The sequence below is a fragment of the Heterocephalus glaber genome, unplaced genomic scaffold (assembly GCF_053883595.1).
Source record: "Heterocephalus glaber isolate CG9 unplaced genomic scaffold, H.glaber_assembly_v1.0 deba00001613, whole genome shotgun sequence".
NCBI lineage: Eukaryota > Metazoa > Chordata > Mammalia > Rodentia > Bathyergidae > Heterocephalus > Heterocephalus glaber.
This window is the reverse complement of record NW_028258384.1, coordinates 29,942,415-29,960,608: the sequence shown is the minus strand read 5'-3', so window position 1 is coordinate 29,960,608 and position 18,194 is coordinate 29,942,415. Positions and strand designations below refer to the sequence as shown.

The window sequence follows — 18,194 nt, the reverse complement described above, 5'->3', positions numbered from 1 at the left end:
ATATTAGTATGGACCTTTTAGGGGGAATTAGGGCCTCTCAAAATTTAAAAACTGGGAAATTTCACACAAATACTCAGATTTCAGGGTTTTCTTCAAAAACTCAGAAGACCTGGCAATATTGGGCCTATATCACTAGGGACTTCTAACATTAAGAGGTCAGGAAAAATGTGAGGTGCCAGGGAAGGAAACTAAGAAAGAATAACTGATAGAGTAGGAGGAAAACCAGGAAAGTGTAATTACAGTGGACCCTCAAGTTATGATTGGTCTGATATATGAAAAATTGGGTTAATTAGGGCTGGGGATTTAGCTCAGTGGTTTCTTCACCTGCTGCACAAGCTCAAGGACCAGAGTTTGATCCCTGGTACCAAAAAAAAAATTGAGTTAATTAGGTTAATGGAAGATTCATTTGCCTCTTGTTATCTATAGCATGTACCCAGGTAAACATCCAGATCTTAACTGTATTAACTTACAACCAATTTGAGTTACAACCAGCCCTCAGGAACCGATCAAGTTTGTAAGTCAAGGGTCCACTGTATCTCGAAGTCAGATGAAGCAGTGGTTCTCAACCATTTTGGGATCAGGGATGGGTTCTGTGGCAGACAATTTTTCCATTGATGGGGTGGTGCTGGTGCTGATTTCAGGATCATTCAAGCACATTGTATTTATTGTGCACATTATTTCTATTACTATTACATTGTAATATTTAATGAAATAGTTGTACAACTCACCATAAGACAGAATCAGTGGGACCCTTGAGCTTGTTTTCCTGCAACTAGATAGTCCCATCTAGGGGTAATGGGAGAAAGTGACACCTAAAGTGTGTTTCTTGTGTCCTGTCTACTTCACAATCTCCTTTTGGTTGCTGTCATTGCAGAAAACATCACAAATATAGGATTTTGAAAATAGAAGCAGATATTTCAGTGCTTTTGTGGGAACCTCAGGATATTCTACCCTGACTTTAATCCAGAACATATAGGGATTTGAAGTTGTCTCAAACATACTTTTAAGGACACCATCATTTGCAATCTCAAGCAGTTGATCCTCTTTTACTATGGACAAAGTCAGTTCACCTGGTTTATTCACAAGTGGGTCACAGATCCATTCCTTCCAACTTCAGAAGTCTTTTGTGCTTGAGAAGTAATGATCAAACTCTTTTGAAAGCTGAAATAGGTGATCATACACTAGCTGAGAGAAAGAAGGCCCTGGCTCAGTCTTTTCAAAATCCCTGCTGTTTGAAATATGTCGAATATCCCAATGTTTACTTGTCACCCCCATAATTCCAGTTTGGCTTTGAAAGCTATCACTTTATCTGCCAACTTGAATACAGTTGTTCTCCTCTGACAGGACAGATCAAGTTTCTTTAGCAGGTTGAATATATCACAGGAATAAGCAAGTTTTGTGACCCATTTGGTGTGACTAACATGTGTTACCAGTGGTGGCTTTTTCTAAAAGGAATCTGAATGGCTGTCATAATTCAAAAACTCTGGCCAGTGATCCACCTTTAGAAAGTCATCTCACTTATGTATATAAGAGAAGATGTGTGTGCATCCATCTCCTCACAGACGTGCACGAACAGACATGAGTTAAGGGCTTGTACTTTAATGTGGTTGATAATTTTAATCACATCCTACAAAACATTGTTAAGTTCAGGTAACATATTTTGGCTAATCAGCATTTCTTTATGGATGACAATGCACAGACTCACATTCAGAAGCAACCTCCTTGACTCAGCACTGAAGCCAGAAAGCCATCCAGTCATAGCAGCTACTCTGTCTGTGCATCTACTGGCAAATGACCAATTCAGTTTTTCTGATATGTAATCATTCAAATACTTGAATAGTTCTGCAACTGTGGTGTTGGTTGGCAACACAAGTATACATAACATGTTCTCGTGCACATCCTCCAAATATATATCCAACCAAAACAAGCATTGTTGCCTTATTGTCAAAAGCAGTAGACTGGTCAACCTGGATTGGATACCATGGTGACTCATTAACAATTGTGCCTCAGTACCCTCTGCTTTTTCATCAATTTGTCTAGTGGTGGTACTAGCCAAAAAAGGAATCTATGCCATTTTTTTTAACTCCCACAGGTTCAAGAACCTTTGTATAAAGGCAGCAAAGAGAAGAAAGGAAATCACTTGCTTGAGCTTTAGTTTCTGTGGTATGGTAGTAGTGATAGAGAAGTGCTATAAAATAAGGCCCTTGCCTTGCCTCCATTTTTTTCCCCACAGAATGTTTTGTTTTGGAAATATACGTTTGTGCTTCTGGGCTTCTGCCCAGTGTATCAAAATGGTTTGTGACTGTTTGAACTGCATGACCTTCCAGTAATGTTCTGTTAAGCTCTGGCCCCCTCACAAGAAGATTCTGTTAAGCTCCACCCCCTCTCAGGCGAGGGTGACTGATGAGTGTGCTTGCTTCTCCTGACTGGACTCAGGAGAAGAGGTGGACTAAAACACTCCTTCAGGACATCAGGATACAGTAACCGCCCCCTGCCCTGGGGCCCAGTTTGAACCCAGTCAGGCCTGTGCCAGTGGACAGGAGAGTCTGATCACCTCTCATGGTCTTGAGTCAGAGAACTCAGTCAGGAATGTTTTAACCTCTGAGTAACTGGTGAATGTGTGAGTGAGTGTAACCAGACATGGTTCTCCATGACTGGTTTGTGCAGCTCCACAGCTTCGGTTATGGAATCTGATTGGGTCCTACCCTGTGGTTCCATGGTGACATTGTACGGGGAGGCTGACCAGGCAAGGGATTACCCACGCAGCTCAGCCAAAATGCACCTAAGCTCCTGTGAGGGACGCCAGCAGGTGGACACCTGTGTGGTCTCCTTTGGGAGGCTCCCATCCTTTGTCTGTGGCACCACCACTCAAGGGCACTACATACACTATGGATAACAACCATAGTAAACCCACAGTCCTAGACTGCATCATCAAAAATTTTAAGAAGGGATTTAGTGGGTAATATGGAGTTAGACTGAAGCCTGCAAGGTTTCAGACCCTGTGCAAAATAGATTGGTCCCAGTTTAATGTAGGGTGGCCCCCTCGTAGAACCCTGGATATTCAGACTGTGCATGCAGTTTGGAAAGTCATTACTGACAAACCAGGCTACCATGATCAGTTGCTCTATATTGATTCTTGGTTAGAGGTTGCCTAGACCCTATCCCCCTGGGTCCAATTCTGCATTGGTAGGAAGGGACAGAGTCAGGTTTTCATAGCCCAAAGTAGTGGCCATCTCTCCGAGACCTGGAAAAAGCCAATTCATCAGGGCCCACCAGACTTGCAGCCACCACTTTATCTCCATGAGCCACCGTTTGCACTTCTACTGCTGGCTCCTGTTCTTCCTGAAAGCCCATCACCTTCAAACTCCTCACACCAGCCCTGCCTGCTAGTCCACCTGCCAACTCGCCACCGTCCAATCAGGCAGGCCACTTATGAAGCCCCAACAAGCCCATCTCCATTTCCTGCCAGCCCTTGTCTTTATCCACCTCTCACAATTCTGGCCTCTAGTCCCTCCACCACCCCGAGTAGCAACAAGATTTTTTCCTCCTAAGACATTTCTTGTCAGCCGTCTACAGTTGACTCAAGCCCCAGCTGTTCAGCTGCCAGTCTGTGAGACCCGACCAATGCCCCATATCCTGGAAAATGACATCATCCAGCCTGGACCTGCTATCCCCTATTACTAACCCTTTACCACAGCTGATCTTCTGAACTGGAAACAACATACTCCATCATACTCTGAGAAGACCCAGTCTCGCTCGGATCTCACGGACTCCATTTTCCAACCCACTTGCACACTTGGGATGACTGCTGCCAGTTGCTCTACACTCTGAAGAGAGGTGTAGAATTATCACTGAGGCCAGAAACTGCCTCCCAGATCTGGCCCCCACTGGCCAAGATCCAGCAGATTAGGCCAAGGATATGTTTCCTGAGACTAGGCCACAATGGGACTTTCACACTACATGGGGACAAGAGGCCCTCCACAAGATACGATGAGGCCATCCTACAAGGAGTCTGTGTGGTTGTCAAAAGGCCAACTAACATGTCCAAGACTGTTTCTGTGTTGCAGAAGGCAGATGAGTTGCCTGGTGACTTCTACAAGCAACTCTGAGAGGCATTTCACATCTTCATGCCCTTTGACCTGGAGGCTCCTGAAAACCAGCACATGGTGAATGCTACTTTTATGGCCCAACCACTCCTGACACCCGCCACAAACTCCAAAAGCTTGAGGGGTTTGCTGGCATGAATGCTACCCAGCTGCTTGAGGTTGCCACAAAGGTCTTTGCTAACTGAGACCATGAGGCCCAATGAGAGGCACAAAGAAAAATGAAACAGAAGGTCTCACTCCTTGCAGCTGTGCTTGGAAAACGAGATCCCACTCACAGGCCAGGACCACCACACAAGGGGAGAAACTGACTACAAACCCCTTATGCCCAGACCAATGTACTTATTACAAAGAAATTGGGCACTAGAAAAATGAGTGCCCCAACCCGAGGCAAAGCACCCCAAGCAAAAAGTCTTCTGACTTCACCAGCTCTAACCAGCAACCTAAGCCTCTGGGACTCAGTCCACAAGCTCCCAACTGCGCTGGTTCCCATTACCAGCATGAGCCTCCAATACCTGGTGTGACTGGACTTGCAGAGATTGAGTCAGATTAAGAAAGACTGGGCTCCCTCACTCTAGGCCCCAGGGAGCCCAAGGTCAAAATGACAGTTTCATGGTTGACACAGGAGCTGAACACTCTGTAGTGACCACCCCGGTAGCCCCCTTCACCAAGAGGGACGCCACCATTGTGGGTGTAACTGGAGTTCAGATGTCATGGCAGTTTTGCCAAGCAAAGACCTGCCAATTGGGGCACGTGAAGTGGTCGACAATTTGCTGTATCTGCCTGAGTGCCCTATCCCTCTCCTAGGAAGAGGCTTGCTGACTAAACTTGGGGTGCACATAACATTTATCCCCAAGAGACCTGCTAACCTGACCCTAGATGCACAAAAAGGACTGACACTGTCTGTAACCATCCCCAGAGAGGACTAACGGAAACTGCACACTGCCAGTCAGGAAGAAATTAAACCCCCCAGAGTTGCTAGAGACATTTCCAGAGGTTTGGGCTGAAAAGTCCCCACCTGAGATGGCCAAGAACCAGCCTCCAATCCTGGTGGAACTTAAACTAGGGACAAAGCCTATCAGACTGAGGCAATATGCTATACCCAGAGAGGCACTACTTGGGATCCAGGAACACACCAGCAGACTGAAGCATTCAGGGATCTTAAAGGAATGCCATTTCCCTTGGAACAGACCACTGCTGCCAGTTAAGAGCTGGATGGAAATGGATACTGACCAGTACAGGACCTCTGGGCAATCAACAATGCCACAGTGACTTTACTTTGGGGAGTTCCAAACCCTTACACCCTACTGAGTCTACTCTCACCTCACACAGCCTGGGTCACCTCCCTGGATCTTAAAGATGCCTTCTGTTGCCTGAGGCTAGCTCCCCCAAGCCAGCCACTTTTCACTTTTGAATGAGAAGACCCCAGTGCAGGGGAAAAAACACAGTTAACCTGGACAAGACTTCCTCAAGGCTTTCTCAAGGTCCTTGTTCAGGACCCTGTAGCCCTGGGAGTCCTGACTCAGTAGGGCCCTGGCAGAAGCCAGTGGCCTACCTGTCCAAACAAGTAGACACTGTGGTAGCTAGATGGCTCCCCTGCCTCTGTGCTCTGTCAGCAGCTGTGACTCTTATCAAGGAGGCAGAAAAACTGACCTTGGGATAGAGCCTTCGAGTAAAAGTCCTTCCCCCCTCAGTTATGGCTCTGATGAATAGTCAAGGGCATAAATTGGCTTTCTATTGCCAGAATGGCCCAGTAACAGGGGATACTCTGCGAAAAATCCCAGGGTCACCCTGGAAACTGTCCGGACTTTATTTTTTCCCTTAAATTCTTTTATTGGTACATTTCAGGTATACAATACACTTACATTTATCACTGGGTACTTGTACCTTTACATGATATGTCTTGGTTCTTATTTTTTACACATTTCCTATCCTCCCTTCACCCCTCCACCCTTCCCTATTTGCAAAGACTCTGTTTACATTTTTTCCTTTTCTCATAATTTTTCCTTTTCCTTCTTTCCTTTCCGCTCCCCCTCCCACTTCCCCTTCCCCTTTGCCCCTTTTCTTCCTATTTCACATTAAACATTTTGATCCTTATTAAGACTTTCAGTTTCTCACACCAGAGAAACTATCCAGTATTTACACGTGTGTCCAATTTATTTCACTTAGGAGTATGGCCTCAATATGCATCCATTTAGCTATAAATGTCTCTAGTTTCTCATTCTTTATGGCTGAGTAGTACTCCATTTTATAAAAAACCCACATCTTCTTTATCCAGTTTGCAGTTGATGGGCATTTGGGCTGTTTCCAAGGTTTAGCTATTACAAACTGTACCACTATAAACATGGGTGCACATATATCACTGTGGTATGATTATTTTAATTGTTTTGGGAAGATGCTCAGCAGGGGAATAACTGGGTCAAATGGAAACTCTAGTCTTAGTTCTTTGAGGTATCTCCATACTGACTTCCACAGTGGTTGCACCAGTCTGCACCCCCACCAATAGAAAAGGGTTCCTTTCTCTTCACAACCTGTCCAACATTTGTTATTGGCTGATGTCTTCATAGCCATCCTTTCTGGGGTGAGGTGGAATCTCAGCTTTGTTTTCATTTGCATCTCTTATGACCAGTGATGTTGAACATTTTTTCATATGTTTATTTGCTGCTTTTACTTCTTTGTCTGAGAAATGTCTGTTCATTTCAGATGGCAATTTCTGGATTAGATTTTTAAATTTGGGAGGTCTAATTTTTTTAAGTTCTTTAAATATTCTAGATAGTAGTCCTTTTCTGAGACACAGCTGGTAAAATTTTTTTCCCACATTGTATGTTGTCTCTTAGCTCTGTTGGTGATTTCTCTTGCAGTGCAGAAGCTTTTTAATAAGATGAGATCCTAGTTGTTGATTCTTTGTGCTGGTTCCCGCACTACTGAGGTTTTGTAAATAAAGTCTTTTACAATGTCAGTGTCTCCAAGAGTTCTACTTAACATATTTTCCTGCAAGCTTAGTGTTTTTGTATTAATATTTAGATCTTTAATCCACTTCAATCTTAGTTCAGTGCATGGTGATAGATATGGGTCTATTTTTAATCTTTGGCTGGTTGAAATCCAGTTTTTCCAACACCATTTATTAAAGAGGCTATCTTTCTTCAGATGAGAATGGTTGGCTCCATTGTCAAAGATGAGGTGGATGAGTATGTCTGGAGTTGTTTCTGGACCTTCTAATCTATTCTACTGATCCTCAGGTCTGTTTCTTTGCCAGTACCATGCTGTTGTTATCACAGTGGCTTTGTACTATAGTTTCAAGTTGGGGATTGTGATATCCCCTGCAGAATTGCTTTCGCTATTCTGGGTCTCTTCTGGTTCCAAATGAATTTTTGGATTGTTTTCTCTAGTTCTGTGAAGTATATTGCTGGAATTTCAATTGACATTGCATTAAATCTATATAACAGTTTTGGAAGTATGGTCATTTTCACTATATTGGTTCTCCCTACCCAGGAGCAAGGGAAATCTTTCCATTTTTTATATCCTCCTTGATCTCTTTTTTCAGAGTGCTGTAGTTTTCAGTGTAGAGGTCTTTTGATTCCATAGTTAGATTGATTCCTAGATATTTCATTTTTTTGAATGCTATTGTAAAAGGAATTGTTTCCCTAATATCTCTCTCAGCGAGTCTGTTATTTATGTACAAGAAGGCGATTGATAAATTGAGTGTTGACCTTGTATCCAGCTACTCTACTGAATCTGTCAATTAAGTCTAGAAGTCATTTGGTAGAGTTTTTTGGGTCTTCTGTGTAGAGTATCATATCGTCAGCAAATAATGACAGTTTAACTTCTTCCTTTCCTATCTTTACTCCTGTTATTTCTTTCTCTGGGCTAATTGCTGTGGCTAATGTTTCCAGAGCTGTATTGAACAGCAGTGGTAATAGTGGACATCCTTGTCTTGTTCCTGTTTTTATTGTGAAAGTTGTTGGCTATCTGTTTTTCATAGATAGCCTTGAGCAGATTGAGATAAAGACATTCTATTCCTATTTTCTGCAAGGTTTTTAGAGTGAATGGGTGTTGGATTTTGTCGAATGTTTTTTCTGCATCTGTTGAAATGATCATATGGTTTTTGTCCTTGACTCTGTTCATATAGTGTATTACATTTATTGATTTACGAATGTTGAACCATCCTTGCATCCCTGGAATAAGTCTGACATGGTCAGGGTGTATGATCTTCTCAACGACCCTCTGTATTCTGTTTGCCAGTAACTTGTTGAGGATTTTTGCATCTATGTTCATTAGGGAGATTGGTCTGTAGTTCTCTTTTTGAGTTGGGTCTCTCCCTGGTTTTGGAATCAAAGTAACTTTTGCTTCCAGGAATGAATTTGGGAGTATTGCTTTCCTTTCAGTTTCATTGAAGAATTTAAAGAGTAATGGGGATAGTTCTTCACTAAATGTTTTGTAGAATTCAGCAGTGAAGCCATCAGAACCTGGGCTTTTCTTTCTTGGTAAATTTTTTATTACATTTTCAATTTCATTCATTGTAATTGGGGTGTTTAGAATTTCTATATCTTCTTCATTTAACTTTGGCAATTCATATCTATCTAGGACTTGCCATTTCTTCTGTTTTTTCCATTTTATTAGAGTACAGATTCTCAAAGTAGGTATTGATGATGCTCTGGATTTCTGCTGGATCTGTTGTGACTTCCCCTTTTTCATTCTTAATTGCATGGATTTGAGCCTTTTCTTTCCTTTTTTGATAAGGTTGGCTAAAGGTATATCAATCATAGTTATTCTTTCAGAAAACCAACTCTTTGATTCATTAATTTTCTGTATTGTTCTCTTAGTCTCCATTGCATTGATTTCTGCTCTGATCCTTATAATTTCCTTTCTTGTACAAGCTTTGGGTTTGTTGTGCTTTTCTTTTTCTAGGAGCTTGAGGTTCTGCATTAGGTTATTTATCTGAGTTCTCTCTGTTTTCCTAATATAGGCATTCATTGCTATGAATTACCTGCATAGAACTGCTTTCATTGTGTCCCATAGATTCCTGTATGGTGTATTGGCATTATCATTTACTTGTAGGAACTGTCTAATTTCTTCTTTATTTTCCTCTGTGACCCACTGGTTGTTCAGGAGGGTGTTATTCAATTTCCATGTGTTTGTGGGGTTTTGCGGTTTCTTATACTATTTATCTCCAATTTTATTGCACTATGGTCTGATAATATACAGGGGATAATTTCAATTCTTTAGCATTTACTTAAACATGTCCTGTGAGCTAGCAAGTTGTCTATTTTGGAGAATGACCCATGTGCAGCCAAAAAGAATGTATATTCTGATTTTGTGGGGTGGAACACTCTGTAGACATCTATTAAGTCCATTTGTTTAAAAGCTTGATTCAGTTCTAGAATTTCATTATTGCTTTTTTGTCCAGATGATCTGTCTATTTGTGACAGTGGGGTATTGAGGTCCCCCACTACAATTGTTTTAGTGCTTATTTGGTTTTTCATGTCCCTTAATTTTTTTGTGTAGATTTGGGGGCATTCGTATTTGGTTCATAATTATTTATGATTTTCATCTCTTCCTCTTGGATTATTGCCTTCACATGGATGTCGTGACCATCTTTGTGTCTCTTAATTAGTTTTGGTTTGAAATCTATTTTGTTTGCAAATAAGATTGCTACCTCTGCTTTTTTCCAGGTTCCTGTCTCATAGAGAACTGTTTTCCATCCTTTTACTTTCAGTTTATGAATGCCTTTTTGAATTAGGTGTGTTTATTGTACACAGCATATTGTTGCACTTTGCTTCTTAATCCATTCTGCCAATCTATTTCTTTTGATTGGTGAATTGAGGCCATTATCATTGATGGCTATAATTGATAAATGTTGATTCATCCTTGTCATGATGTTTTACTGTTTTTGGCTCTTTTATTTCTTATGCTTTCCTCCCTTTCCCTTTAGTTTCTTACCTTGCCTGGTGGTTTCCCTCTGTTGGGCTTCATGGAGTAGTGACCCTCATTGTCTTTTTCTAGGCTATTGCTTAGAATTGTTTGGAGTGCTAGTTTGGTGTTCATGAAATTTCTCAGGTGTTCTTTGTCATGGAAGCATCTAATTTCCCCATCTATTTTGAAAGATAATTTTTCAGGATACAACAGTCTAGGTTAGATTTTATTTTCTTTTAGGACTTGAAATACTTCACTCCAGGCTCTCCTTGACTTGAGGGTTTGTGTTGAGAAGTCTGCCATGATTCTGATGGGCTTTCCTTCATAGGTGATTTGTTTCTTTTCTCTAACTGCCTGTAGGATTTTGTTCTTCTGTTGGGTTTCTGGGATCTTGAGTATTATATGTCTAGGTGTAGCTTTTTTTTGATTGTGGCTAGTTGGAGTTCTGTATGCCTCACTTATCTGTATGTCAAATTCTCTACCTCTGTCTGGGAAGTTTCTACTATTACTTCTGTGAACAGTTTTTTTGTGTGTCATTTGTACTTTCTCCTGCTTTTTCATGGACTCCTATCAGTCCCATGTTATTCTCCTTTGCATCATCTAGTAGCTGCTGGATTGATTTCTCATGGTCCCTTACTCTTTTTAAGAAATCTCTGTTTTCATGGTCACTAATCGCAATCCTGTCTTCCACATCTGATATTCTATCTTCACATTTACTCAATCTGCTCTGTGAATACTTTCAATGGAGTTTTTAATCCCCTGAATATCTGTTTGAATCTGTTCCATGGATCCATTTCTTTCCTATGTTGGGTGATCATGTTTTCCATTTCTTTCTTCTGCTGGGCATTCATGGCTTCCAGCATGGTTCTGAGCTCATCTATTTTTTTTTTATCTGTTTCTGTTCTAGAGCCTCTAATCATGTCTTTCACTCTGCTCACCATCTCTGTAGTTATCTGGGAAATTATTTCCCTTTTGAATTTTTCTACAGCCTCATCCATCGGTTTTGTTACTTCCTGTGCTATCAGTTTCAGGGTGTCCAGGTGGTTGATTATGATATTTTTCCACCTCACTTACCCCAGAATTTGCCTTTGGTGAGCTAGAAGTTTGGGTTTGTGTCCTGCCAAGGTGTCTTCTAATTTCTAATTCTGTTGTTGGTGCTGTTTTATGCTTTACTTCCTGGGCTGATACTCCAATATTTCTTATTGTGAGTATCTTTATTACTGGTGTTTAGAGCCCCTGTGGAGTGATTACTTCTGAGAGATATCTTCCAGGTATAGATGGTCTTTTTAGGCTTTGAGTCTCTAATGACTCTTAGGAAATCTTGTTTTCAGTATACCAGGGAGGACAACTGATTAGATCAATCACAACACCTTAGCCCAATTGACAGAATCAGTATCAAACACAGCTTAGAAAATGACAATTTGTGGTAGCAGTTAATCTGTCACCTTTAACTGTGTGAGCTAGATCAAAATCTAGGGCCAGCCCAAAATATGTTTGTAGTAAGTAACCCTTTAATGTGGCATATTTACCCTTTGGAATAAGGATGTAGAAAGCGTTGGGGAGGGAGGGGTAGAGAGATAGAGGGAGAGGATTAGAGGTGAGGCTAGAGGACATGGGAAGATCACACAAATTGTGGGAATCTATTGAAGACAGGAGGAAAAGACAGAGCAAAAGAACAGAGACAAGTACAGAACAAACTGACAAGGGGGAAGCTAGAAATTGTATTCACCTTCCTCTAAAAGTAACAATCAAGAGGACAGAGAGAGAAAAAAAATTCTGAATGGGATAGGAACAGGAACAAAGAGTGAGAGAAATATAGAACCAGAAGGGATAGAGAGAGAAAAAGAAAAGAAAAAAGAAAAAGAAAAATATATAAAGCAAAACAAACAAACAAAAAAAGTTCTCCTTCAGGATATGTCTCTGCTGTCCTGGTAGACAATGTGGGTAGCAATGTGCTGCTCTAAGTCAATTAGTCTCAGCAAGCCAGCTGTAGTCTACTGAGATTCAGGCTGATTTCTGTCTGCAAGGTTCAAGTTGAGGTCCTTGACCTCCTGAAGGATTAAATTCTCCAAGGTTCTACTGCAGGTTCCAGCTTTCTTCCCCCCTAAGCGAGTCTGGGTTTCTATGGGAGGTGCTGATCCCACCAACTTACCAACCATGACGGTCCAGTGTGCTTTTATTGAAGAGTTTTTCTTCACTTTCCCAGTGGGCTTCAATTTCCATTGAGGAATGTCAGAGAGGCCCTCTCTGTTGTTCACTTGTGCTCTATCTTCTGGGGCTCATAACCATGGCCTTTATATTCCTCCAGGAACTTCTGCTGTGTGGATTCAGATGCCTTTAGTGGCATGGTCCGAAGGGGCATGGGCTGCTGGTGTCCATGGGGCTGGGCTCCAGCAGGGCTGTACAGACTTTAAACCCAGCCACCTTTTTGCCTGCTGAAAAAGGCCATCCAGACCATGAATGTGAAGAGGTTACTGATGAGCTGTTCTACAGCCAACCTGACCTCACTGAAGAGTCAAGCCTCAACCAGATGCTACCCTGTTCATTAATGGCAGCAGCTTCATACAAGAGGGAAAATGACTGGCAGGGTATGCAGTACTTACCACAGACCAGGTCACTGAGGTAGGCATTCTTACCAAAGGATGGTCAGCACAAAGAGAAGAGCTCTGGGCCCTCATTCAAGCCCTCTGATGGGCTTGAGGAAAGATTGTTAATATGTATACTGAAGCAAAGTATGCCTTTACCACTGTTCATGTTCACGGGGCAATATACAAAGAAAGAGGACTTCTAACAGCAGGAGGAAAAGAAATTAAAAACAAAAAAGAGATACTTCAACTCCTAGAAGCAATCTGGGAGCCCCAAATGGTGGCCACTATTCACTGCTGAGGTCACCCAAAAGGACAGGACTTTATCACAGAAGGAAACCAATTAGCTGACCAGGCAGCTAAAGAAGCTGCCAAACAAACCAGACCCAACATCCTCCCACCCTTACCGGTTTGAAAAGATGGTACACATCCAGATGCAGAAAACAATCCTGGCTGATGTTCACCAGAAGAAAATCTGTGGGCTCAAGAACAGGGAGCTCTCAGGGTTGGATCACCCTTGTATGCCTTGCCAGATACCTGAATCTTTATCCCATCGCACACTGCTTACTCTTTTGTTTGGAAACTCATGAAAAGACCCACCTAGGAAAAACAAAACTAGAAAATCTTTTAAGGAGATATTACTATATTTCAAGACTCCCCTCACTCTGTGCTTCAGTCTGTCAAAGATGTAAGACCTGCTCCTGCAATAATCCTCTCCAGTGGCTGCTGCTATTGTAGATATGTAAATTAATTAGATATCTTGTAGGCAATTAGACGGGGCCTTCCTTAAGGTGCCAGCCCTCCAGGACCCAAAATGGAGAACAATTGAGGCACATTCACTGGTTAGCATTATAAAAAGAAGAGGCACTACTTCCCATGGGGATAGATGGCAGTGACTGATATTCTAAATAAAAAATTCCTTATATGTGACTTGTTTTCCCATTTGATCACCATTTAATCATTATTACCTGGGTGATTGTACTTTGTAATCTTATTGATTGGTCATAGTTTTGTCTCACCTCATGCCCACCTTGTAAATTTCCATTGGGTCTTATAGTTTAGTCCTACTTTGTACCCACCTCACCACATGGCTTTTCTGTATAAAACATCTTTGAAAAGTGGGGTGAGTGGGCAACCCACTTTCTGGTCCCCCTTCTGTCTCTCTTAGACAGAAGCTTTCTTTCTCTCAATAAATTTTTCCTACTTTTAATCTTTGCTGTTCCTAAAATTCATTCTTTGAATTTAGGGAGCACAAACTCACGTTTTGGATATCTAATAGGTTTGGGAGTTACATCTCTTCCCCCTGTATCATTTTGGAGGTCCTGTTGAGGTTATTGGCTGGAGGTAAGAGTTTTCTTTCATAGGTAAATTTGGTCTTTTTGCTTCATAGATGGTAACTTTTTGTTTCATAGGCTCTTGACATTTGTTTCATAAATTCTGGCCTTTGTTTTGGCTTTTGTTTCAAAAGTGTCTTAATTTTAAGTTGTATTTTAAATGTTTACAAATTTATTGTTTTCCTTATGCATTGTCTTTTGTCAAAATTACATTTTATTCTTGTTTTGTGTGTGTTGCATTTGGACTGAGTTGCTTAAAAATGTTGTAAAATTGGTCTCTTATGAAATTGTCTCAGATAAAGACAGTTTGGACTTTTATCTGTACCTTATAAAATGCCAAATAGTGGTTAATCTGCCAGCTAGTAATTGCCTTTAGGGCAGCTGCCACTCTCAAAGCAGAGGACAGGTTTCTCCAGTTACCCTCTGGTGAATCCTCACTCCCATTGATGCCAATGGTGGGTGGAATGATGACCAGATAGGCAATTGGGTTCCTTTCAGAGACAGATCTCTGATTGCATGGAACTAGCAGAAACTGAGGTGACAACTGAGGGGTCATGGCCGGGGCTACTCTCCGGTGGATACCCAAAGGTCCCTTAGGAAAAACTAGCTCCCGACAGCCCATTTGGGTAATCAGCAGAAAATCTCCACATCTTGTCCCTATCTGGACTCCTCAGTGAGGTGAAAGGGGAATCTTTAAGTGATCATCAGATATCCTCTGTCTCAGAGTGATCTAAAACAATGCTGTCAGAGCCCTTTCTTAAGCTTCTATTAAGAGTTGAGCTACAGGTTTGGACTGTTTCTCTACTACTAATAAGACAGACCTCTAGACAAATGATAAAACCCCCAAATCTTTCATAAATTCAAAGCTACTTGAACTTTTTCTCCCCCCAGGCATGATCTTTATCATTGCTGAGTGTAGAAAAAAATACCTTTGCTGATAGGTTGTGGATTTACAGAGTGCTATATGGTGATTTTTAGGTGTTTGACCAGCTTGAGCTTTATTTGGACTTTTTCTCTCTGCTAGTGAGTTAAAAACTGCCCTTAAACTTTTCTCCAACTCGTTGGGAGTTCATTTGAGAATCCCTTGTAGTCAGACTGCTCCTCCTTCCAAAAAGTCAGACTAAGGCAACTTGCAACACCTGTTTTTTCTTACACTAGGAAAAATAGCAGTTACTTGCCTTTGTGTTTTTACATGCTAACTAAAATATGCAACTATTTTGCTCAGTCTTTCTCTTCATTATTGAGTGCATAGGAAGTTGGTAAGAGTGCCTTTACTATGTAGATTGTGGCCACTAGGAGGACCTATGAGTTTCAAATACTTAGTAAATTTTAAATGGACCTTTTTTTGTATTGCTGTTAATAAAAGTTGCCTAAATGACTGGATAGACAATAGAAATGTCTCAGCTTTCTCTGCCTTAGGGCCTAGGGCAGAATCTCTGATTTACCATCTCTGGAGGTGATCTATTTTGCAGAAAAAGTGCCCTAATTTGACTGCTGACTTATTTTCCTCTCTCTCTTTCAAGGAACTAGATAGCAGTGGTTTAAACCTCTTGGTTTGCTAACAGTACTTCCTTTTCTAAACATGACTGTTATGGCTGAAGTCAATTGTAACTTGTGTTTTAAGAACAGCTACTGGAATAAGGATATGACTTACCTGAGAAAGATAAGATCACTCGCTGGTAAAGGGTAGACAGTCCAGTCTGGTTTTATTTTCTAGTTCTCTCTCCAGATGGTAGCTATCTACCCTGGAGTGGTATAAACCTTGGGGGATGCCCTAGGGGGCACAGGAATCAAGCAGAGACTTATGGGATGCCATATTTGTTTCTCTTGTTTCAGATTAGGAACTCCATATCTAAACCTCTTACTCCTTTGGAATACATTAAGGAACGTTTTAGTATTTCTCTACACCCTTATATGGTGTGTCTACCTCCTAAAGCCAAGTACACAGAGAAAAGTACTGTGATGTTATCTCACAATTAAAATTATACTAAAAAAGAAAAAATGGTCAAAATAACCTTATGTTGAGATTTTCTTTACATTAAGAAGTGATTCTTGCTTGTGTTCAAATGTAAATGTGGGCCATAGAAAAATGAGAAACATCTCACCCTTAAGACATTCAGTACCTCTAAGCCTGAGGCTACTCCTTGCTCTAACCACCAGGTGCTGAGGGTAGAATTTCTAGGCCAGCCATAATTAATCTCTATGAGGCTATATACATCCTTAGCTAAGTTGTTCAAGTCCCTCAAAGACAACATCCCTTGCAAGAAGTAAATGGCAAATATGGGACTACCTGTGTTTACATGTCTTTTTCTCTCAGTGATCTAAGACAGATCAAGTGAGACCCAAGATTAAGTTTTCAGATGACACTGATATAATCACTCAGGTCTTTAGAGGACTTACTCAACCTATGGACTAGATTAAGAAGATGTAATGTTGCTCTTAAATCAAATATTGATTTTTAATGAGAGACAAGTAGTATTATAAGCTGCTGCTACATATAGAGACAAATATTATCTTAATTTTGGAACCTCAAAAGACAGGCAACCAGGGGAACAACTGGTTCCTACTGGAACACAAGCAGTTCCTATACAAGAACCGCACTGGCCTGCCAATCAGATAGGAGATTAAATAAAAGACATTTCTAGGGATGTATTCTTGAAGGTCTAAGAAACATGAAAACTAAGCACTTCAATTATTTTAAATTGTCAACTATTTACCAGGAAAAAGCTGAGAACCTCTCTGGATCCTGATTTGACAAAAAAAAATACTATAATTTTTTCCAAGTCAGTCTTACAGTATGTAGATGGTATGCTCTTATGTGCCCCCTCAGAAGAGCTTTCAAACCAATACATCTGGTCTGCTAAATTTTCTATAAGATGGAGGTAATAATGTTTCTAGATCTAAGGCACAGCTTTGCAGACTTGAGGTAAGATATTTAGCCCTTCTAAGAAAATCCAAAGACTGGGGAAAGAAAGAATTAAACCAACTCTTTCCTTTCCACAGCCCAAGACTCTAAAATATCTAATGAGATTCCTGGAAATTATAGGCTTTGTAGCATTCAGATAGCAAGATATAATGAGATTGTGTGACCCCCTTGATCAGCTTATAAAAAACTCAAGAGACACATACCCATATTTTAACCTGGGAACCTGATTCACAGACCACATTCCAGAAGCTCAAACAAGCAGTTCCAAGTGCCTGCCTACAGGACATCTCAGTTTATATGTTAATAATAGGTAAAACATGGCTTTGGAAGTATTTCTACAAGATCAGGGAGCTACTCAACACCCTGTAGGGTATCTAAATCATAAATTAGATATTATAGATTCAGAGTAATTCATTAAAAGGGTAAACCCTAAACAATATAGTTAAAACACTTTCATTCTCTTTCAAGAGGCAAAAAGCAGCCATTCAGGTTTTTGATTATTGGTTTGACTTTCTGCTTGGCAATTCAGTTTGAGTCAATCATAGCTTTTGCTAAGGATTACAGATCCACTCTGTAAAAGCTCCTGATCTTAATTGTTCTTCTACACCTGAGATGGATAAGATTTAGTGCTTGTGCCATACTTAAAGGCACTATTCTGTCCCTTTTGCACTGCCCTGCCCCTGAAAAACTAATACAGTTCTCAGCAGTGTTTGGTTCAAGGCACTTCCCTCTTCTGTGGCTGCTAGATTTCAAGACAAAGCTTCCAAAATGGTGAGTTCCCCCTCCCTGGAATCCTTCCAGAGTAAAGCTTACCTTCACTTATCTCTGGGCCATATAAAAAACTGGTCTAGGTTTAATTCTAAAATTCAAAAAATAAGTGTAAAAGTTTTAGTCCAAATTTATCTATCTTTCATCCCTCAGACAAAATTAGAGAATGGTAAAAATAGCTAACCTGGCTCTGCCCACGTCCTTGCACCTGTAGTCTGTTTCCACTGGCACAGGATGAGATAAAGTCTAAGGGACACCTTAGATTGGCTACAGAACAAGAGGGATAGATGGGGATGGCTTCTTTTCCTTTGTTTTTTTCAAAATGAGAAAAACTGTCATAGGTAGACATCTGCAGCACAGCAGGTTGGAGCCTTGGCAGGCCTTCTTCCCTGACTGTTTAAAATTCATACTTAGCTCCAAAGAGTATCACCTAGTCTCTTCCACATGCAAACCTAGCCTGAGCGCACCCCCCTGGAGATAGTTAAAATTACTTGTAACAGTCTGTCCCTTTAGAGAAAACAGTTACATGTGGCTATCAAACAACTGTGGCTATAAAAGCAACCAT

At 41.0% G+C, this 18,194-nt stretch overlaps 1 pseudogene; it reads left to right on the top strand.

The window, feature by feature from the left end:
* The first annotated feature begins 12,393 nt into the window (after positions 1–12,393).
* LOC101716793 (ligand-dependent nuclear receptor-interacting factor 1 pseudogene) overlaps positions 12,394–18,194 on the top strand; it is a 43,775-nt pseudogene continuing 37,974 nt past the window's right edge.